Source organism: Desmodus rotundus, chromosome 2, assembly GCF_022682495.2.
Source record: "Desmodus rotundus isolate HL8 chromosome 2, HLdesRot8A.1, whole genome shotgun sequence".
Lineage (NCBI taxonomy): Eukaryota > Metazoa > Chordata > Mammalia > Chiroptera > Phyllostomidae > Desmodus > Desmodus rotundus.
The window spans coordinates 123,130,046-123,154,739 of NC_071388.1; positions in this window are offsets into that span (position 1 = coordinate 123,130,046).

Sequence of the window (24,694 nt, forward strand, 5' to 3'; positions counted from 1 at the left end):
TAGATTATTTCCTTCTTTTTACTTACTCTTGGCTTTGTTGTTGTTCTTCCAGTTCTTGTAGATGTAGCGTTAGGTTTTTTTATTTGAGATTTTTCTATCATTTTTAGGTAGACCTGAATGGTGATGAACCTCCCTCTCAGGACTGGCTTTGCTGTGTCCCATAGGTTTTGAGAAGTTGGAGAGATGAGAAGTAATAAGAGTATGGAATGGAAACAAGCCATAGCAAGAGAGAAAAAAAAAGTAAAACAAAAATAAGAAGAAAGAAGAAGGTAAAATGGAGTAAGTGAAGGGAGGAGCAAAATATGAGATTTGAAAGAAATCATAATAAGAAAAAACAACAACCAGTGACCTAAAAGTCACAAACTTGAAGGACAAGAAATGAATGTTAACATATTATGCTGGAGAGAAAAAAAAATGCAAATAAGGAAGAAGACCACCATGGAATTCATCTCAGTAGAATTTAGTGTTTACCACTGCCTTCTCTTTCTGGATCTGCCCTGGTGATGTCAGATAGTGTCCCATTCTGGCCCTAATCAACCTTTAAGACTACCAGAGATCTACTGTCTGTGGCTGTCTGCTTCAGTTGTTAATCTAGTCAATCTATAATCAGCAGTCCAGCTTAAGCACCACAGGATGGCACAGAGTAATTCATGTGGGTGGCGGCATTGCTTACCCTTAGGCTGATGTCACTTGGAAGGGAGTGGTCTGCCTGTGCAAGTTGGCTCCTACAGTGTGGGGAATGACTCAATACAGGGATCCTGGCACCTACTCCCTCAGTTCCCTCCCCAAAGCCACTATCCCCAGACTCTCCTCAAGCATCTCTAGTCCACTATTTGCTGGAGCCCAGACTAAGTGGCTGCAAACAAAGTTGTTTGTGTCAGCCCTTTAAGAGGCTCTCAAGATATCCAGCCATTTCTCCCTGGCAGACAGAAACCCTGCTGCTTTTCACTGCTGAATGTCATATGGGTACCTTCCCAGCTCTGGTGCTGTAGGCTGGGGAGCCCAGCTTGGGGTTTAGACCCCACACTTCTCAGGGGGAACCCCCAACCACTGAAATACCCCTCTGGCACTTTAGCTGCCACCCATGGGATCCCAGACAGCCCTCTCTTGCCTCCTACACATTCTGTACCAGTCTCATTGTGGTTAAGTGATTTGTTCTGTCTGTCCGTGGTTATAAGGCTTCTCTCCAGCTATTTTTCAATTGATTATTCCAGAAGATTTCTCTACAATTTAGTTGTAATTCCAGATTGGTCTTGGGAGGAGGTTAATGTAGTTTCTACTTACTCCTCCACCATCTTGGATACTTCCCACCACTCTTCTTGATAGTTTCTCCACCATCCAAGGCATCCTTTGACCAGGGTATAGTGTCAGCCAGAAGTTTAAGGCAGCCAGAGTTAATTCCCTTGCACAGGAAACTTGACAGATCCACAAACATAGCTTTTGGAGATTACATGGGGTCTAACTTGTTATGAGGGCATGAGGCAACCATGCCAAGCCTGAAAAATACAGGTACCTTGTGAAGATTAATCATTTGCTAGCCTTTAAAACTTATATTTTTTCAACATTTATTATTAGCATTTCATTATTTATTCAATGTTTACTTAGTAAAGGAGAAAAATTGGTTTTCTTGTATGGAAATTATATTACTAATTTAATTTCAGAATATAAATTAAATTCTATCCAGGAAAAAATTTTAGAACACAAGAAATAGAAAAAATATTTTGTTTCATTTCTACTTGAAAACATTTTGCAAAACCTTTCTTACTTTTCTGTAATTCTTATTATTTTTTAATAAATCCTCAAATAATGAAACTCTTCATGGTTTAAAATTATATATTAAAGTAAATCTACCTAGCTCTAGTAGATGATACCATGTTGTTCAAAATTTCAACTAACTTTAATGAACCCTGATTACAAAAGACTATCATTACATACATACTCCTGGCACTACCTGAACATAAGAATTTGAACAAAAGCACATAAAAACTGAAGACATTTGATGGTGTGTGGTTAAAACTAACACTCATATATTCAAGGCTGTAGTCAGAACCATATACAAGAAAGTTACTTGCAAGTGAAATTAATTTAGAAACAGAAAACATCAACTTGAGAGAAAAAGTACTTGTGTAGAGAAAAACAAAGAAACTAAAGCAAATACGTAAAGCAAGCCTGAGATGTGAAGTCCCAGACCCCCATGAAAGATGGGAAGAACACTCTCAATTATTGACTTGCATGTCCCTCTGTAGCCTGTGCTGTTCTTAAAACAATCACCTGCTTCACCTGGGACTACGGTAGTTACACTCTATCTGCAGTTTTGCTTTCCATGGTTTCAGTTACCACAGTTAACCACAGGCTGAAAATATTCAATGGAAAATTCCAGAAATAAACAATTCATAAGTTTTAAATTGAGACCTATTCTGAGAGTATTATGAAATCTCGTCTTGGGGAGAACCAAGATGGTGGCGTAGGTAGACACACTGCGCCTCCAGAACAGACAGAAAATCGAACAGCAAGGAAGTCCGACACCAAGGAGATAAAAAATAAACATTCATCCAGACCGGTAGGAGGGGCATAGACGGCAGGCGGGGCGGAGAGGACTCGTGCTGCCACGGCAGGACCCAGACTGGCGGAGTGTGGGACGAACAGGGCAGGCAGTCTGACCACTGGCAGACCCTGCAGCCCCAAATTGGCACACAGATAAACCAGAGGGCCGGACTCAGAGTGGCGGAGAACGGGGCAGGCAGAGCGGCGGGTAGCACCCCGCAGTCCCACATTCACCCATAGATAAACCGGGACAAAAGGCAGGGAGCAAAACAGACCACGTAACCCAGGGCTCCAGTGCAGGGAAATAAAGCCTCAAACCTCTGATTGAAAACACCCATGTTGGTTGGGGCAGCAGCAGGAGAAACTCCCAGCCTCACAGGAGAGGTTGTTGGAGAGACCCACAGGAGCCTAGGGCGTGCGCAAGTCCACCCACTCGGGAATCAGCACCAGAGGGGTCCAATTTGATTGTGGGTAGTGGAGGGAGTGGCTGGAATCCAGCAGAGAGTGGAGCAGGCGCCATTACTCCCTCTCGGCCCCTCCCCCACGTACAGCGTCACAGCACAGGGTCACAGCCCAGCAACCAGCTTTACCCCGCTCCTGGGAAGACCTAAAGCTCCACCCCTTTAAGTAACAGAAGAACCAACATAAAAAAAAATGGCCCAAATGACAGAACACTTCAAAGCTCCAGAAATAATTCAACTAAGCAGCGAACAGATAGCCAACCTATCAGATGCACAGTTCAAAACACTGGTAATCAAGAAGCTCACAGAATTGGTTGATTTGGTCAAAAACTAGATGAAAAAATGAAGGCTATGCTAAGAGAGACAAAGGAAAATGTACAGGGAACCAATAGTGATGTGAAGGAAACTGGGACTCAGATCAACCGTGTGGACCAGAAGGAAGAAAGAAACATCCAACCAGAAAAGAAGGAAGAAACAAGAATTCAGAAAAATGAGGAGAGGCTTAGGAACCTCCAGGACATCTTGAAACATTCCAACATCCGAATTATAGGGGTGCCAGAAGGAGAAGAGGAAGAGCAAGAAATTGAAAACTTATTTGAACAAATAATGAAGGAGAACTTCCCCAGTCTGGCAAAGGAAATAGACTTCCAGGAAGTCCAGGAAGCTCAGAGAGTCCCAAAGAAGCTGGACCCAAGGAGGAACACACCAAGGCACATCATACTTACATTACCCAAGATTAAAGAGGAGAGAATCTTAGAAGCAGCAAGAGAAAAGGACACAGTTACCTACAAAGAAGTTCCCATAAGACTGACAGCTGATTTCTCAAAAGGGACCCAGCAGGCAAGAAGGGACTGGCAAGAAGTATTCAAAGTCATGAAAGGCAAGGGCCTACATCCAAGATTACTCTATCCAGCAAAGCTATCATTTAGAATGGAAAGGAAGATAAAGTGCTTCTCAGATAAGGTCAAGTTAAAGGAGTTCATCATCACCAAGCCCGTATTATATGAAATGTTAAAGGGACTTATCTAAGAAAAAGAAGATCAAAAATATGAACAGTAAAAATGACAGCAAACTCACAGTTATTAACAACCACACCCAAAACAAAACAAAAGCAAACTAAACAAACAACTAGAACAGGAATGGAACCACAGAAATGGAGCTCACATGGAGGGTTATCAACAGGGGAGTGGGAGGGGGAGAGGGGGGGAAAGGTACAGAGAATAAGTAGCATAGATGATAGATGGAAAATAGACAGAGGGGGGGGTAAGAATAGTGTAGGAAATGTAGAAGCCAAAGAACTTATAAGAATGACCCAAGGACATGAACTGTAGGGGGGGAATGTGGGAGGGAGGGGGTGGGCAGGATGGAGTGGAGTGGCGGGGGGAATGGGACAACTGTAATAGCATAATCAATAAGTATATTTAAAAAAAAAAGAAATCTCATCTCATCTTTCTCTGTCCTGCATGGGACCTGACTCACACCTTTGTCCCACATCTCTCCACCATTTTCTACCCAACTGTTAGTCACTTAGTAGTCACGTCAGTTATCAAATCGACTGTTGCCATATTGCAGTACTTATGCTCAAGAAACCCTTATCTTACTTAATAATGACCTCAAACCCATTCACATAAAACTTATTGCAGTGTATTATTACAATTGCTCTATTTTTACTATTAGTTATTATTAATCTCTTACTGTGCCTAATTTATGAATTAAACTTTATCATAGGAATGTATGTATAAAAAACCATAGTACATGTAGGGTTTGGTATCTTCTGCAGTTTTAGGCATCCACTGGCAGTCTTGGAATTTATCCCTGTGGATAAGGCAGAGGTGGCTACCAAAGTTTGGGTAGGATTCAATTACTTACGACCAGTGAAAATTACTTGAGACCAGTTTGAAAAGGATGTGTGTGTATCTAAGGGCATTTTGGAGGAGAAAGCTAGGGACAGGGCTGTCAGGTGGATTTCCCAAGTCTTTGGAATACATCAATTAAAGTGTTAACATAGAGACAACAATTATTAAGTATCTACTAAGCATCATGTGCTGGTTGGTACTCAAAGAAAGGTGCAGCCCCTTCAGGTCAGTGATGCTGAAGCCCTAGCATTCAACCTAACAATAATCAGCATACAAGGAAGAGTTTGCTCCAGGTATTTCTGTGGATGACAAGAAGACATTCAAAAGCAGGGCTACAAGAGTTTGCCATGACTGAAGGGGAAGTCCTGTGAATGGTGTGCCATGGCTGAACATAATTTACGAGGTTCCAGAACAGTGCCTTAGAAGATGAATGGGGAAGGCAGTTCACTTTTGGTGAGGTGTTCAGTCTTCCTCGACTGGCTGTTACATTCAGGTAATAAGGGAAACATGAAAAATTACTCAAACTAAACCCCAGCTACTGAATAGTATCAAAACCCTATATATGTTACATCTAATTCCTGTCTCCTTGAACACTAATTACACTGTCCTCCAGGGCATTAATGTCAAAGTCTATAGGAAACAAAATCATTGGCAAACATGTAGATTAAATACACTGAGTATGATCAAGGGAAGAGCTGCGCTAAGTGGAGTGGGAATGAAAGCATTACAGTCGTGACCACCAGTCTTTAGAAAATTTAGAGATTCTACCAGGAGGAGTGGGGCAGCTATACATTCCCTCCTGAGTTCCACAGGCCTCAGTGTTATGTTAAGTCAGAGGGAAAAAGTTATAACCTCCTTTAAGCACTAGAAATGGGATCACTGGTATTTTGTCACGTTCAGCCTCTTACCAAAATACAAGCAAAGCTTTGGTAGTTTTCCAATGTGAGAAAAATTGCTGTGGTGTGTTATCAAATCCTGGGAGAGACCAGAGCTTCAGATTAATCAATAATACAAGCTGACTCTGTCTTAGTGAATTAGGCCCAAGAGCTAGAAATCTTTCTGAAAATCATGAGAATGATTCCATTGCAACAAAGCTGATGTTCTTTCCACTGAACCTAGTCTTGTTGAGAAAAAAGCATTAGTGACGTAAAAAGTATTTTCTGTGCCCAGTATAATTCTTTTCTTCTTGATCCAACCAAATATAACTCTTGGGGAAGGCAGAGGGGTAAGGAACAAGATTGTTAAGGTTTGTACATAAAAGATATACCTTCAAAAACATAAAAGCACATTTTTAATACAGCATTTTATAAACTAAATAGCCCTCCAACCTCAACCTTTAACAAGCTGTCTGCCTTTAATATTTGGAAACCAAAATTACTTTCTATTTTAATCGATGAAAAGCAAGCTTTAACTCATACATGGATTTTTTCCAGAATTCTTTATTAACCACTGAAAATGGATGTTTATAATGAAAGTCCACTTGGTTTTCCATAAAGCTAATTCTGGCTGAATAATTCCTTTCAGACAGCAGCAAGCATTATTCTCCTCAGCTCCTGTATAATTAATGCCAAGATACAAATATATTCCTATCCATTTCAGGGGGAGCAGAAGTGAGTAAAAGAAAAGGGGAGATGGTACTAGTGTAAATGAATTCTCTAATACATTTTCCCAATAGAGAGAAAGATAAATTAAACATGCAATAAACATGTAATAACAAAGTGATTGAACTATAGGAACCCTGATAATCACAAATAAGCATAATATCATAATGAATCTTCTTGTGTGAGGAATGATTATTTGGAGCCTTAAGTTTTGACAATTCTTGTAAATCTTATTCATTTTTAGCAATTAATAATATTAAATTGCTTCACATTTCCCTCGGTAAACATTAGCAACCTTTCAACTCATTGTTGAAAGAAAACTTCATCTTTTGCACACCACCACAGCATTTCCTAAAATTTCCAAGAGAGGCATAATAGCCCTGTTCCAAGGAGAAATAACAGTAACTTAATCTTTACTACTGATATAAGTGATTCAACAAGTATTGTTAAACCCCACTTTGTGATAAGCAGAAACAGCTATCTGTCCATTCAAATCCATGTTTGGCCCTGGCCAGTGTTGCGTGGTGGATTGAATGCAGGCCTGTGAACCAAAGGGTCGCTGGTTTGATTCCCAGGCAGGGCACATGCCTGGGTTGTGGGCCAGGTCCCTAGTAGGGGATACCTCAAGAGGCAGCCACACATTGATGTTTCTCTCCCCATCTTTCTCCCTCTTTTCCCCTCTCTAAAATAAATAAATAAAATCTTTTTAAAAACTCCATGTTTGCTTTCTCAAGTACAGACTTGTGTCTGGGAAGTGTCTGCTCAGGAGTACTACATCCCCCGGAGACTACACCTCCCATGACTCCCATGTAGCTATATGATTCATCACTCCAATAACACTGACTGGAAATGATGTTTGTATTTGTAAGTCAGGTTTTAGGAATGGGATATGGTTCCTCCATGCTCTTTCAGCTTCTGCAAGCTTGAAGTAGGAGGCAACAAAATCCTGAGGAGGGAGGAACTACACACACTTAAAAAAAATAGTGCTGAATTCACATGTTTATGAACAGGAATATCAAACTTGGTGAAGTGGGTAAGATATAAGGTAGGTTGCATTATGTCATTCTGAATCTGTGGGCCTATTTGATAGAACATTTTGACCCAGCCTAACACAGTAGTGTTTTTGTAGACTTTACAAGGCCCACAAAGGAGTAAAACACTTTACACTTCTTACAAAAATTAACTTTACTCTGAAGAAACAAAGAATCATGCAAAAAATTAAAACAATGCAAAATAGGTAGTGATATAACATTTTAAGGGATACCAAAAGACAGTAGAAGTGTAACAAATAATCAGCATCCCCATTAGCTGCTACAATTTCAAAGGAAAAAACATAAACATTTATTTAAATTATATCCATCCAGAAATAATGGTTCTGCTTCTGAGAGCTACAGTTCAAAATACATTGCTGATAATAAAATAATTTATAATAAGGATTGTTCTTCTGGGAAATTCTTCACTTGGACAAATAAACCTAAAGCTCTAGGTATCTGCAACTCTTTTTTTTCTTTTAAATTATATTTTATTGATTATGTTGTTACAGGTGTCCCAATTTTCCCCCTTGGCTCCCCTACTGAGCAATTCTCCATTCCCTCAGGCAATCTCCACCCTTTTGTCCATGTCCATGGGTCATGTGTATAAGTTCATTGGCTACTCCATTTCCTGTACTGTATTTTACATCCCCATCGCTATTCTGTGACTACAAATTAGTACTTCTTAATCCCCTCACCTCTTCTCCCAAACTTCCCTCCCATTCTGCAACCATCAAAATGCTCATCAGATCCATGATTCTGTCTCTGTTCTGGTTTTCTTCATTTGTTTTTAGATGCAAATGTTGATAGGTATGTGTTTATTGCCATTTTATTGTTCATAGTTTTGATCTTCTTTTTCTTAAATAAGTTCCTTTAACATTTCATATGATACTGCTTTGGGGATGATGAGCTCCTTTAGATTTTTCTTGTCTGGGGAACTCATTATCTGCCCTTAGATTCTAAATGGTAGCTTTGTTGGGTAGAGCAATCTTGGCTATAGGTCCCTGTTTTACATGACTTTGATTATTTCTTACCAATCCCTTCTAGCCTGAAGAGTTTCTTTTGAGAAATCAGCTGACAGTCTTATGGGAACTCCCCTGTAGGTAACTGATTTTTTCTTACTGCTTTTAAGATTCTCTCTATATCTTTAATCTTGGCATTGTAACTACGATGTGTCTTTTCGTGGGCCTGTTTGTGTTCATCTTGTTTTGGACTCTCTGTGCTTCCTGGACTTGCATGTTTATTTCCTTCACCAAAGTAGGGAAGTTTTGTTCATTATTTTTTTTCAAATAGATTTCCAATTTCTTGCTCTTTCTCATCTTCTTCTGTCACCCTCATGATGTGAAACTGGTGTGCTTGAGGTTGTCCCAGAGGTTCCTCACACTATCCTCTTTTTGGGGGGGGATTATTTTTTCTTCTAGTTGTTCTGATTTGTTGTTTTTTGCTTCTTTTTAAAAAATATTTTAATATATTTATTGCTTATGCTATTACAGTTGTCCCATTTCCCCCGCCACTCCACTCCATCCTGCCCACCCCCTCCCTCCCACATTCCCCCCCTACAGTTCATGTCCGTGGGTCATACATATAAGTTCTTTGGCTTCTACATTTCCTACACTATTCTCACCCCCCCCCCTGTCTATTTTCTACCTACCATTTATGCTACTTATTCTCTGTACCTTTCCCCTCTTGCTCCCCCTCCCACTCCCCTATTGATAACCCTTCAAGTGATCTCCATTTCTGTGGTTCTGTTCCTGTTCTAGTTGTTTGCTTAGTTTGCTTTTGTTTTTGTTTTAGGTGTGGTTGTTAATAACTATGAATTCGCTGTCATTTTTACTGTTCATATTTTTTATCTTCTTTTCCTTAGATAAATCCCTTTAACATTTCATATAATAAGGGCTTGGTGATGATGAACTCCTTTAACTTGACCTTATCTGAGAAGCACTTTATCTTCCTTTCCATTCTAAATGATAGCTTTGCTGGATAGAGTAATCTTGGATGTAGGCCCTTGCCTTTCATGACTTTGAATACTTCTTGCCAGCCCCTTCTTGCCTGTTGGGTCTCTTTTGAGAAATCAGCTGTCAGTCTTATGGGAACTTCTTTGTAGGTAACTGTGTCCTTTTCTCTTGCTGCTTCTAAGATTCTCTCCTCTTTAATCTTGGGTAATGTAAGTATGATGTGCCTTGGTGTGTTCCTCCTTGGGTCCAGCTTCTTTGGGACTCTCTGAGCTTCCTGGACTTCCTGGAAGTCTATTTCCTTTGCCAGACTGGGGAAGTTCTCCTTCATTATTTGTTCAAATAAGTTTTCAATTTTTTGTTCTTCCTCTTCTCCTGCTGGCACCCCTATAATTCGGGTGTTGGAACGTTTCAAGATGTCCTGGAGGTTCCTAAGCCTCTCCTCATTTTTCTGAATTCTTGTTTCTTCCTTCTTTTCTGGTTGGATGTTTCTTTCTTCCTTCTGGTCCACACCGTTGATTTGAGTCCCATGTTTTTTGCTTCTTTGTGATCCAAGTTATTGCTTCAATTCTCAGCTTAATCCATTCTACTATTGATTCCCTATAAATTGTTCTTTTTTTCAATTAATATATCTTTCATTTCTTCTTGGGTCTTTTTTATGCTATTGAGTTCCTCACTGAGTTCCTCACTAAGGTCCTCGAGCATCCTTGTAACCAGTGTTTTGAATTATGCATTTCATAAACTGCTCATTTCCATTCTATTTAGCTCTTTTTCTGGAGTTTTGGTCTGTTATTTCATTTGGGCCATATTTCTTTGTCTCTTCATTTTGGCAGCATCCTTATGTTTGTTTATATGTATTAAGTAGACCTGCTATGACTTTCTCTCTTGGTAGCATGGCCTAATGTAGTAAGGGTCCCATAGGTTCCAGTGGCACATCTTCCCCTGACACACGACTGGGTACTCAAGGGATACCTTCTATGTGGGCTGAGTACACCCTCCTCTTGCAGTTGAACTTTGATTGCTGTTGATGGGTCAATGGGAGATACTTAGCCAGGCAAGTCAGCTGTAAAGACTGGTTCTAACCACTGACCACCAACCTCTGCAATGTGTACCTTTGACCTGACTAAACCACTTATTCTCTTATTTTCTGTAGTTTCCTTAAAACAACACTTTTTAATCAATCCATGCCCACAATATAAAAGGATTTCTATCATTATTCAGGAAGTAAATTTATAAATTCTAACTAAAGAGATCAGTTCAAATTCCAGCACAAATTTAAAAAGTTCCAGAAATAAGCAAGATGTATTCATATTTTTAAAACAACTATGCATTGACTGTTACTATTTGTTAGACACTGCAGATGTAATGATAAGCAAAGCAACATGACCATGCCCTTTTGGTACTTATATTCTAATAAGTCTCCTTGTAAAGGATGACAGTGCCATACACAGAATGAACTGGATGTATTAAGCCTGTAATTCTAAAGATGACTCAGTAGTAAAAAGGAAACTATCATCAAAGACTTAAGGCTTTTCCTTATGAAATAGAGATTAGATTATCCTTCATGGCCTCTGTCCACTGATGACCACAAGCAATTAGAGCTGTGTCCAGCATCTATTAGAAACTCAAAAAAGTGTATTTTGAATGAGTAAATGAACATCAATCTGATTCTGGAAATAGACTCTATTTCAAACCTTTCTCTCATTTGCAGTGAGGAGTAGTGGTTAACTCTATCACTTACTTGCTGTGAGCCTTTAAAAAAAAAAAGGAGTTAATATCTCTGAAACCCAGAACTACTGGGTAAAACCTATGAGGAAACTCACACTTGGGTTCCATGTAAAGAAACAATTACCAAAGATCAGAGTGCTCAAACATAAATCGTCTCATTTTCTGAAGGAAATTATTTACTGGAGGTTTTCATTCATAGTAGACTTGGATGATAGGGACTTTCTGTGTGAGAAATTCAGATGATGGAAGTTCTTAGACAGTTCTTAGACAATGATTCAAAATATGAGCTTTGCAGTGGAAATTTCAGGTGGTTGGAAACAATCAGAGCAAAGACAATAAGATAGCTGAGAGGTAAGATCAGTGAAGGAGATAGACCATGAACGAGGAACACTTCACTAATCCACAGTTTGGGACTAGAGTATTAGACAAGGTTAATAAGTTTAAAAGAGGAGGGAAGCTAACTGGAAACTTTGTCCTAAGGAGTGAGCTACCCAGGGAAGCCATGTGCTGAGAATACACTGATACCAAAGACTCAATGCTAAGTCCTAAAACAAGGCCTGTTTGAATATGCAAAACTTAGTGTGTTTGTTTGGGGCTGGGGGGTGGGAGAGGAAATCAAAGCTCTCATTACTTCTGATCAAATTACTTAACCCTGAGCCTGGGAGTTTATATCCTAGTAAAAGTAGTAAGGAATGAAGGGTCTTCACACATGCTAATTAGCTCCATGATCTTAGGAAGGCTTCACTGATCTTTTTTGAATTTTTCTAATCATTTTTTTAATTTTCATTTACAGTTGACATACAATATTATATTAGATTTAGGTGTACACCCCAGTGATTCAACATTATATAACTTATAAGTGATCATTCTGATAAATTTCTTACCCATCTCACACCATACATAGTTATTAGAATATCATTGACTATATTCCCTCTGATGTAATTTATATCCCTATTACTATTCTGCAACTACCAACTTCTACTTCATATTCCCTTTACCCATCACCTTTATCCCCTTCCCATCTGACAACTGTCAAAATGGTCTCTGTATTCATGTCTGTTTCTGTTCTGCTAGTTCCTTTATTTTTTTTTAGATTCATTTGTTGATAGATATGTATGTATTGCCATCTTATTGTTCATATTTTTTATCTTTTCCTCCTTCTTAAAGGATATACTTTAACATTTCATGTAATTGAGCTCATAGGTAAAATGGGGATAATAACGTGGAGCTGGTAATGTGGTGCTAAGAATTAAGTAGAAGATTTGGTTCTGAGCACTGAGCACATAGCTTGCTTCCTCACTGATGCTGGCTGCCTAATCAATGTGTTTCTCCCCTTTTTGCTTCTAGTCTTGAAATTATAGAATTCTTTTTCCCTGAGAAGCTCCAGGTTCTTTTCATCTTCATTTCCAGTTGGGAAACTTTAATTCATCTTCTAAAAAAATCAAATAGTATTTATTGATCCGTGAAAGTGAAATGTGTCATTATCTCATATCAAACGCATCTCCTTAAACTGCAGTAAAGAAAAATCCCCCTTTAGAGTCACAGTCACTCAGTTTGACTATTTCATTACCCCACCTATATTTTTCTCCCTAAACTGCATTTGAATACCTAGAGTTACCCTAGGAAGGACAAACACACATTTTTACTTTTATTTCTGAATATGACAGGAAGTCTGAGACTGTCATGTGCTTTTTCCTTCATCCAAAAATATCTCTCATTAAACAAGCACATTTGCCTCCTGACTAAGAGTCACCAGGCTTGTATCAGATAAAAGTATGTTGGCATTACAATAATCAAAGCAGAACCAACTCTGCCATTTAATCTTCAAGCTGCTTTCAAATCAAACAAAATATGGCCTCAAACACATCTCTCCCAAACAATGCTTTCCCATGAGAATGAATAAAAAGTACTAATGTATTTTCAATTTACAAAGCAATGTTCCCTATATTTAGATAAGTCAATTTATATCTGAGTCCAAAAATTAAAAGAGATTTGACATCTCTCATCTCTAGCACAATTTTGTTTTTCAAAAAATCTTATTCTCCTGTAATCCCCTCTTCCCACTATAAAGGACACATGGACAAAACCAAGGGGGAGGGTGGAGGTGGGGAAGGGAGGTGGGTTCAGCTGGGCTGGGGTGGAGGGATGGGGAGAAAAGGCATACAACTGTAATTGAATAACAATACAATTTTTTTTTAAAATCTTATTCTCAAAAATGTTCACCTATCTCTCAGAAATAGGCTCTTTAGTTGAGGTATCTCCAGCCACATAAATGTTTATTTTTATACTTGAAAACTGTCTGATTCTCTTTGTCAGCTCATGGGTTTTACTTTGTAAAGGCTCTATGCAAGGTGCATACAACAAAATCAAACAATCACGTTGTCATTCAACATTAGAAAAATAGTCGTTAATGCATCTTTTCAAGCCATATAAAATCAAAATTATGCCTTAAAATCCTCCAAGTCTATTAAATCTGTGTTTATGTTTACCCATATGATTTGATTTGATTTGATTTGATAATATCCCCTTGTATCTAAGTCATTTGTCCTTAGTACACTTTAATATGAATTAGGTTTATTGTTTGTTTTTAGGTAGACAGTTATATAAGGACAGGGTAAAGTCAGGACCAGGAAATAGCAAAAGACTTGGGTCCCAAAAATACACAGAGAATCAAAGGGAGGTATAGTGCTTAAGAGCAAAGGTAAGGAAAAGATGGTTGGCATTAAATTTTTTTTATTCCTTCATAATGGTGGTCAGAAGTAACCCAATGATAAGCACCACAGAAAGATTTTTAAAAAGTGGGTAATGAAATATTTCTGATTACAATTTTAGAAGGTGGTACATAGTCAGCATGTTAGCAGTTAGTTAAGGCTTTTAGCCAATTTCCAACTGGAAATTAGTCATTTCTGAAGTCTTACAAAAATGTAGTCTTTCCTTTTTTTTAATTTTTATTGTTATTCAGTTACAGTTGTCTGCATTTTCTCCCCATCCCTCCACCCCACCCCAGCCAAACACACCTCCCTCTCCTGCCTCCACCCTCCCCCTTGATTTTGTCCATGTGTCCTTTGTAGGTTCTGTAAACCCCTCTTCCCACTATCCCTTCCCCACTCCCCTCAGGCTATTGTTAGATTGTTCTTAACTTCAGTGTCTCTAGTAATATTTTGTTTGCTTTTTAACTTGCCTGGAAATATAACATTTAGGAATTGGAAAAAGCAGGTTTTTGTGTGAAACCTTATCAAAGTCATTTCCATGAGCTCCTGTAATTTTTCTTTCTGGTTGTAGCTGGCACCTCAAAACTCCTTTTGCTGAGGAGTAGCTTTCCTTTCTTCATCAATAAAATAAGGTGATGGGCCCTGGCTGATGTGGCTCAGTGGATTGAGTGCTGGCCTGTGAACCAAAGAGCCTCTGGTTCGATTCCCAGTCAGGGCACATGACTGGCTTGCAGGCCAGGTCCCCAGTAGGGGGCATGTGAAAGGCAACCAGACATTGATGTTTCTCTCCCTCTCTTTCTCCTTCCCTTCCCTCTCTCTAAAAATAAATAAATAAAATCTTTAAAAACAAAAAAGGTAATGGACTAGATGAACATTTGTCCAAGTTTGTTCTTGAAGTTTCTTACCTGAAGTGCTTATTGAAAAGTGAACCTTTCTGGACCCATCCCAGACTTACTGGTAGATTCATATCTGTAGGGAAGGGACCCAGAATATTTCACTTGTACCAAGTTCCTTCAGTGACACTGAGACAAACTAACATTTGAGAACTACTTGTTCCAGGTAGTTTCTGAGGCCCTTTCTACTTTTCACATCACAAGATGACAAGGACAGAGTCACCCACTCTTTCCATCCAGTTGAGTACATAGAACAAGTTAAATTCAAGCAATGTGGCCTGAATAGGTTAGGTCACCTTAGTGATGCCTTATGTCAGGCAACTGAGCTGTAAAACATAGAAATAAGCTGGTGTCAGTGAAAGAGCCCAGCATTTTAAATCAAAATAACTAGACTCAAATCTTACCCCAGTTATGCCAACTTCTTCCCTTAAATTTCTGAGCTTCTGTTCCCCATCTGTCAAATATGTATTATGATACCACATTGCCTATATCTTAAGCAGGATGATTTCAAACATTTCTATGAAAGAGAGCTTAGGGGACATAATGTGGTTGGAAATGCAGAGTGGGACGATGTCACAGGGGATTGATAATGAGATTTCATTTGCCTTGCATGGTCCATTCGAGATGGCTTTGGACAAGGTGGGGTGTAGGAACTGAGGGAGATCTACTAACACTAGTCATATGATTATTATTAGAATTAATAGAAAATATGAGAAAATATGGATTTTGCATAGCAGAATGTGACATAAAATCAATGAGTAATTTCTCAAATTGAACTATATAAAATTGCTAGTGTTCTACTCTTTTATGATTGTCAAAAAGGGCAATTCCATATGGTTTCAACATGATATAATTTAATATTGAAATCCCAGTGTGATACAATTTGTCCATTTATCCCAAATTATTCAGATCCTTTTAAGTAAGAAAAAAGTAAGGGAGGCATTACTGACATTATAATGATTTTTTTCTTCCATACCAATTTTTTTCTTTTAATGAAAAATCAAAAAGCTTCATCTCAAGTCACACTACAGTAATTTTCTTGAGTAATGACATGACAAAAAGTGAGACAGCAGGTGGGAATTTTGATAGAAAACACCCAGGAGGAAGTCAGGTAAGGGATTTCTATGCCCTGTTTTATTATTATTACAGACTGTCATTCTTGGAGAGCACACTCTGTTTCATTGACTTTAATTATGGCCAAAAACTCTCCTATTCACATGTTAAGGTGGCTCGTAGACTTCGTCTGGCACTTAAAAAGTCACAGAATCTGTGCCTGCTAGTAATGGATAGCTTTGCATTTCCTTCCTTTAAAGGCTGTCATATAAACAAGAACTAGTCAAGAACTTTTACACTATGGAGTATAAAAATAATTAATGTATTTAACTAAGCTATTAATACTATGTTACTAACTAGATGAAGTATCAATCTAATTTAATTGGCTAATTTCATATTCATGTTTATATTCATTAAATAAAATAGTAAATGATCAATGAATCACTTTGAGTTTCATATGCCTATGTGTTTTTAAATTGTGTGTGTATCTTTGTTGAAATGTATTTTCTGTAAGTTCTCATAGAGTATCTGGAGAGCCTTCTAAAATAAAGAATGTAAAGGCAAGTTTCCCAAGTGATAACCACACCCATGGAATGTCTTACCCAGAAAACATAACATTTTGCCCCTTCTTGAGTCCAAATATTCAGACTGTCATGTAAGTACATGAGAACCAAGACAGAGAAACATAAGCCTAAATATTTTATTAGAACCTCAGAATTACAAAGAATCCAGGTGTAGCAAAATGCATCCACAATAATTAGTATTGGTTGATAATGACCCATTAACTCAAGCTTTCTTTCTCTCAGTTGACAGAGGAAAGCACAGAAGAAAGCATTGTTTTAAAGGTGGATTTGCAGTCTGGCACTCAATCACGGAGCCACTCCACCCACAAGAGGCAAGCACACATTGATGTTTCTCTCCCTTTCTTCCTCCCTTCCCCCTTCTCTAAAAATAAATAAATAAAATATTTTTAAAATGTAAATTTGGGATGGTTTTCTTGTGTATTTCATGTTTGTTTTGCTTAATTGAAACAGGATGAGGGGAAGAGAAAATTTTTCACCTGAATTCTTGTCTACCTCCCCATCCATGACTTGATGCCTGGGTCAAACTTTACAAATTCCTGTGAAACTCATTTCTGTGTCTTTCAGTGATAAAGTGAGGAGAGAATGCTGAACTGGGAAATAAAAAAAAATGAACAGAGGACTTGGAACTGTGATTGGAAATTTCCTTTGATTTGACTCAGCTTGACATATCTATACAACATGATATGGTGAAGAGAATGGGAGAAAACAAACAAACAAACAAAAAACACCTCTGTTCCAGCTGCAGCTTCTCACATGAAACCAAGAAATTGAGAAAGAACCTTAAAATGAGAGATTGAAGCATACTCTATCCAGGCTAAATCTGAGCAGTAACTATAAAGACTACAAGCTGGAAATCTTGGCATTTTCAGAAACCGAAAGAAAGATGTGCCAAGCATGGTCTCATGGAGATCATGGGGCTCAAGTTCATCAATGGTAAAACAATAGTATTCAGGAGGCTAGAGAAGGGGTAAGTAAACTATACTCAGTGGGTCAAATCACATTTGTTTTGTTTTTGTTTGTTTTGTTTTTTGTTTTTGTTTGGGGGTTTTTCATCTCCATTGAGCTATAATTAAAAAATAAAATTAAAGGATATTTAAAATATATAACAGCCCAACCTGATACATGTATACACTGTGAAAGTATTCCTACCACTGAGTTAATTAACACATTTATCACCAAATTTATTTACCTTTTTTTCTATTTTGGTGAGAATACTTAAGTTTTACTCTCTTAACAAATTTCAATTATATAATACAGTGTTATTAACTATATAGTTGCCACCATGTTATATATTAAACTTTCAAACCTAATTTATCTTATAAGTGAAAGTTTGTACTCATTTGATAACCTCTCCCTACTTCTCCAACCTCCCAACCCCTGGAAACCACCATTGTACTTTCTGCTTGTATGAGTTCATTTTGTTTTAGATACCACATATAAATTATACCAAGCAGCATTTGTCTTTCTCTGACTTATTTTACTTAGCATAATGCCATCCAGGATCATCCATATTATCACAATGGCAGGAATTTCTTTATTTTTAAAGGCTGAATAATATTCAATTTATATATTAATATATGATAATATATTATATAATATGTGATATGTATGTAATATATACAATGAAACTGCCTATGACCCAGTGATTTCATTTCTGGGAGTTTATATGAAGAAGCCTAAAACACTATTTTGAATGACTATAAACAACTTTATGTTTATTGTGGCATTATTTACACAAGCCAAGGTATGGAAGCAGCCCAAATATCCATCCGTAGATGAATGGATAAAACAACTATGGGACATTTACCCAATGGATTACTACTTAGCCATAAAAAGTAGAAAATTTTACCTTTGCATTAACATGGATGGAGCTAGAGAACATTATTCTAAGTGAAACCAGCCAGTGAGAGAAAGACAAATATCACATGATTTCAGGCATATGTGGAATCTAATGAACAAACTGAACTAACTAGGAAAATGGAGACAGACTCAGATAAAGAGCAGGCTGACAGCTTTAAGGGGTTGTGGTTAGGAGGTGGAGAGACCTAACAAAAAGGAAAAAGGACTCTTGGACATGGACAACAGTGTGGTGATTGAAGAGGTGAGGGGATTTTAAGGGAGATAAATGGTAATGGAAAAAATTACAACAAAATAAATATCCCACAGGAATCGAGTAGAATAGATAACAGATCAAGGCAAAGCATTATAAAAATTAATTCACTTTATTGGTGTGACACCTCCCTCCCACTAATACTGGTGCCCTAAATTATGAATGTTGCAGGTTTTGACTTGGTGAATGAGGAAGCAGAAACTGCCTATGGGTCTGCAGGTAGCTCCTCACATCCCAGGTCCCATTGTGGGGAATTGAGCGCCCTGGGGTTGTTTTGATTGAAGGGGCAGTTTCAATACACTTACACAAAGGAAATAAAGTCACAAGATTTATTATTACATGTCCCAGAAATGGCAGGGGTGGGGGCGAGTGCACACTCAGTGCACACCGAGCTGGAGTAAGGGCAGTCCTATGACCTAGGTTATAGGTAAGCAGGCGATTGAGGAGTAGCAAACACCTGTTACTCATAAAGCAGTTGGGACTGAGGTCACTAACCTTTTGCAGACTCATCTCTAAGTGGTTATTTTATAAAGTGCAGTGCCCTGGGAGAAGCAAAGTGGAATTTGTGGCAAGATTCCTAATCTCAAGTCCTTATCTAAATATCTAGGCTCTGAGTGCCTAGGCAGCAACTCAAAATAGCTGATGTCTCTAACTGGAGACATTAGAAGATACTTAACTCTACAGGATAGAAGGAAAGGGGTCTTTAGATTTCTGAAAAGCAACACTGTAAATGTAGCATTGCTTTCAAAATTCTGAAGTAAAACAAATGCCAGCATAGAATTTAATACGCAGGCAAACTACCAATCAAGAATCAGAATAGGTTGAAAACACTTTCAAATTGATAAGATCTCAAATTATTAACGTCCTGTACATTTCTTTTGCAGAAAACTACTGGAAGAGATTGTTCATCAAAATGAGGGTGTAAACTAGAAAATAATACATTATAAAACATAAGAAACAGGAGATGCAATACAAAAAAGAAATAAAGAGAACCACCAGGATGATGGGGCAGCAGGTAAAACTTGTGTACCAAATACAGAGAGCGACCGATCCAGACTGAAGCAAGTTTAAATTTGTGGCTAAAACATCACAGGGCGCCATATCTACAGGCAACTTTTCCTCTGGAGTGAAGTGTTAGGCATACTGAAATTAAGGGAATAGTCACTTTTATTGGTGATATTCATCATAGTCATAGAGTATGGCTAAGACTAAATGACAAAACAATAAAAATATGTTCTCATTAGAAATGCTTACAACAAAGTCTGGCGTCTCTATTTTAATCAGTATCTTGGCAAGAGCTATCTCCTTCCTGTAAACTACAATGCAGAAGAAAACACAAGCTTCCTAAATAAAAGTAATTCTCCTACATAAAATACATACTTGATTATATACACATGGAATACTTCTAAAGAATTCCTTTTAAGCTTTGTCCCCAGGGAAAGGAATGGGGTGGCTAGAGAAGATAAGTTGACTGAAGACCTAATTTTCACAATTTACTTCTTTGATCCTTCAGCAAGTGTAAGTTCTTGTATTACCTTCTGAAGAAGTTATTAAAATAAAATATATTCCCTACAAATTGTTATAAACACACATACTTTTGATTCATCAATTTTACTTGTAGGAATTTATCCAACAAGTAAACCTATATATGTGTAAGATGATCTGAGTAGGAAATTATTCATTGAAACATTGCTTGTAATACCAAAGGACTGGCAACAATACAAATAGCCATTTATAGGGATACAGTAAAATAAATTAAAATACTATATTAAAGAAACCAAACCAAACTTATAAGTAATCTCAGTAAGTGTTAATGAATTAAACACTTATTTCCAACAAACATATGACAAGATGCCCAATGACAGTAATGGAAATATAGAATGAAATATTAATGAGAGACATTTTTATATGCATTAGGTTAACAAAGTCTGACACAGGAAAACTGCAACTCTCAGTATTTTGTCAGAATCTATATAGCACCATATTTCCAACCAGGATACCTACCACTCTTCAGAAATGCTCCACTTATCCTCCCATTTATTTCCCAAAACCATCTGATGGTCAACTCTTTCAAGAAACCACCCTGGTATATATGTAAGGAACCATCCTCACTCTGTTCCCTGTGGCTACATTGTGGAGTATCATCAAGCTCTGTGACACTCTGACAGCCCAGAGCCCCTACCCCTGCTGTCTAGTCTATTTTCTTGATCCTCTGGTGTGAGAGCTTTTAGTTTCTCCTCATCTTTTTCATTAGCGAAATCTATTGTATTTTGTCCACTAAGGTTTTGGGTTTTATCTGTGCACCTTCCAAGTGTGCTCTCCTATGGCTTTGATTGGGCACTTCGTGCTTACTGCAGCATGACAATAGGATGGGCAGACATGATTTGTGGGAGGTGGAGTAAGAAAGAGAAAGACAGAGATGTAACATTCATTGAGCATTAACTAAATTACTGAGGCTATATAAAATTTATTTTTAATTATTAAGATAACTTTGCAAAGAATATAATACTATTTTCCCATTTTACAGATGAGGAAACTGGTCCAGGTCTTTTATTTTTCTTTGTTGTTGTTTTTTTTAATTGTGTGTGTCTGTGTGTTTTGTGTGAGGAAACCAAGGAGGGTTCTAAGAAAAGGCAACAACTTAGCATTTCAAGAGATAGTGCTTAAAAACCAGTTCACACTTTGGTGGTTAGATATGATCTACTTAACCTGATCCCCAACCGTACCCTTCTCACCTTTATAACCTTTTGTCTTCCAGTTTTTTCCATCCTAGATTCACCCAGAAGCCCTAGCCATCTTGGTTTCTTCACACACTCCAGGGATGCTCCTTTCTCAGGACATTGACACTTGCTGCTTCCCCTGCTTGGAATGCCTTTCCTCCCAGTGCTGGCTCCCTCACCTCCTTCAGGTCTTTGCTCAAACATCTCAATATATCCCACTCAACTTAACTTGCAGCTCCCCATCACAGCCCTCCTTATACCCCTCATGACTTTTTCTCATTGCACTTAGCACCATGTGATAGACTTAAATGGTTTATTTATTTGTGTACTCTGTCTTCCCCCCTCGAATATAAATTCCAGAGTGCAGAGACTTTTGTCTGATTGTTTACTCCCCGTGCCTACACCATCTCCTGTCACACAGTAAATGTGTAATTAATATTTCCCAGATGAAATGAAATACATGAATAAAGGTCAGGAAAAGTTGAGTTAGACCAAGTTAACTGGATTCTTAACTGCAGGAGAAAAAGCCATTGGTATTTCAGTGGGTATTTTTAATCACCAAGAATAAGAATCTAGCATGCACAATTTCCCAGACTTATGTGAATGCATAACCCTGTTTACATGGAACAGATGCTTGTGCTTCAATGGAAATGGAATTATACAAACAGGTTTTGATATGAAGAAAAATGGGGAGGACACTAGAATCCAGTGTGTCTTAAAGAAAGCGAGAAAGAGCAATATTATTCATTCATTTATTTGTTCAAAAAAATATGTATCAAGTACATCTGATGGGCCACAAATCCTTCCGGACATAGGGTAAGGAAGAGACTGAAAGTAGGTGGGGTCCCAGCTCTCACAGAGCTCACATCCTCTACTAACCTCTCTGCCTTTGCTGACTGCTTTTAATCATACAAAACCTCAGAGCAAGAATGTTCCAAGACTGTGTCACTACTGTTTTAAGACTTTTCTTTCTGATTAGAAAAAAGCAGAAATATAATTAACCTCTAGATGAAAAAACCACATGTAAATTTGTGAAGTAACACAAGGTATGGATTTCCTACCTGCTCTGATTTCATCCCTTTGAGATATGAACCATAATCAATATCCTGACATCCACAATGTGTGACTGAGGAATCTCAGATGACTGCCACCAACAGAACTTCACTCTTTTATCATACCTTCCTTTGTAGCAAGGGAGGTGATCTTAATGCGGAAGGAAGGGGCTGGCTTAAATACTAATTGATGGGAGGATGCTTTATCATTTCCAGTAGTATGCATAAATAAATAAATAAATAAATAAATAAATAAATAAATAAATGGTTTTATCTTTTAAAAGGGTCCTGTCTTACTGATGAATAGAACAGGGCAACAACATATTATTTAATGAGTTATTGTGCCTATAATCTCACTATGAAAATTAGTTTTTACAGCAACAGGCAGATGTCACCCCTGAAACTAGCTGTCTGATAGATAGTTTCAATTATCTAATTTTCACAATGAATGAACCCTGTTTATTGGAAATCCATAGGTGACAGCTATGGTAAATGGTGGCTGTGACATGTTAGGAGCCAGTAGATTTACATTCCCTGTCAAATTTCAAGATTGTAGTTTCTGTAAATATTCACATAATTAAAAGAAGAAGAGTAGGAGGAGGAAAGGAACTCATAAAACTTGCCCTTTTTTCTTAGCTCCTGAGATGTGCCCTTTCTTTCAAATTCCATTCTCTGTCTATTCAGATACTGTAGCACAGAAGCATGGACCATTCTGTGGTTCATTACCTACCTGCATCTTCCTCCCCACACTGTGCCCCTTAGAGTGCTTCAGAGGTGTTGTACGTATGACCAGCAATGCCTCCAAGAACTCCTTGGCTTTATAGAAAGTGCTGTTTCACAAAATAAGTTTCATATCAAATATATGGTGACATTATGTATAAAGCTCTCTGCTAAACAAAAAATGCAATTACCCTACATTTGAATAATACCTCTTATTTTAGTCTTCTTCCAACATTTTTGGGCCAGCTGTCTAAGGCATTTCTAGGGAAGCCTAAGGGACAGCATTAATTTGCTGCCCCATCCAGATAGATGTCCTTGGTTTTGATTAAACTGAGAAGGAGGTGGGCCTTGTGATTGGTACATTCTCATCCTCCAATTCATTTTCCAAGTGTTCATACCTCACCAACACAGTCCTACTTCACCACTTTCCACCTCTTCTGTTCCAAACAGAGTAATATGGCTCTGGATTTATCTCCCTTCTTCCCATCCTAGTTTCCATCTCCTATTCCCACCAACCCCTATATATTCTATTTGTGTTTTTTTAGGAGGGCAACATAAACCAAGATGTCTACCAAGAAACTTGACTTTCTCCAAAGTATGGATTTTTATGGTAAAATTATAGGCACCAAGAGCATTTTTGTGTTGTGCTAATGGTGGATTTTTTTTCTTAAACTACTGAGGGTAAAGCATGACCTTGGCACCAAAACAGTCACTCACACTGTGTGCCATTATCATCTCCAAACAAACACGTTTCTTAGTATGACTCTCATTGCAAAAGAAAACTGATACCCACCCACCTTACAAATTCACTTAGGTTCCCGATGCCTTCAGAGTATGATTACAGTGAAAAATTTCCATTCCCTGCACTGACTTCCCCCTAATAATCACATGTCCTTTTCCATGCAGATTAAAAATAGAGAAGAGAAATAATTTGATTTAATATTTGATTTAATTGTAATCTCTTCCCTTTTTTGGTGGTGTACACATTGATTGCATTGGTTTGTTATCAAAGTAATGTTACTGAATCCCAAAAATGAAGAGGGACTTGGGCATTCAGGTATGTATCAAATTTAATTACTTGTTTGGCAAAGTGTAGTTTACAAAGCCAAGCTCAGAAATGATTTTCTTTTTAATAAACTGGAAGGACACATTTTTAAAAAAATTTTTATTGTTATTCAATTACAGTTGTGTGCCTTTTCTCCCCATTCCTCCACCCCACCCCAGCCAAATCCCCCTCCCTCCCCCACCTCCACCCCCTCCCTTGATTTTGTTCATGTGTCCTTTATAGTAGTTCCTATAATCCCCTGTCCTCACTGTCCCCTCCCCACTCCCCCCTATCCATTGTTAGATTGTTCTTAACTTCAATGTCTCTGGTTATATTTTGTTTCCTTTTTTTCTCCTGTTGATTATGTTCCAGTTAAAGGTGAGATCATATGGTATTTGTCCCTCACCATCTGGCTTATTTCACTTAGTATAATGCTCTCCAGTTCTATCCATGCCAATGCAAAGGGTATAAACTCCTTCTTTCTCTCTGCTGCGTAGAATTCCATTGTGTAAATATACCATAGTTTTTGGATCCACTCGTTTGCTGATGGGCACTTAGGTTGCTTCCAGTACTTGGCTATTGTAAATTGTGCTGCTATGAACATTGGGGTGCACAGGTTCTTTTGGATTGGTG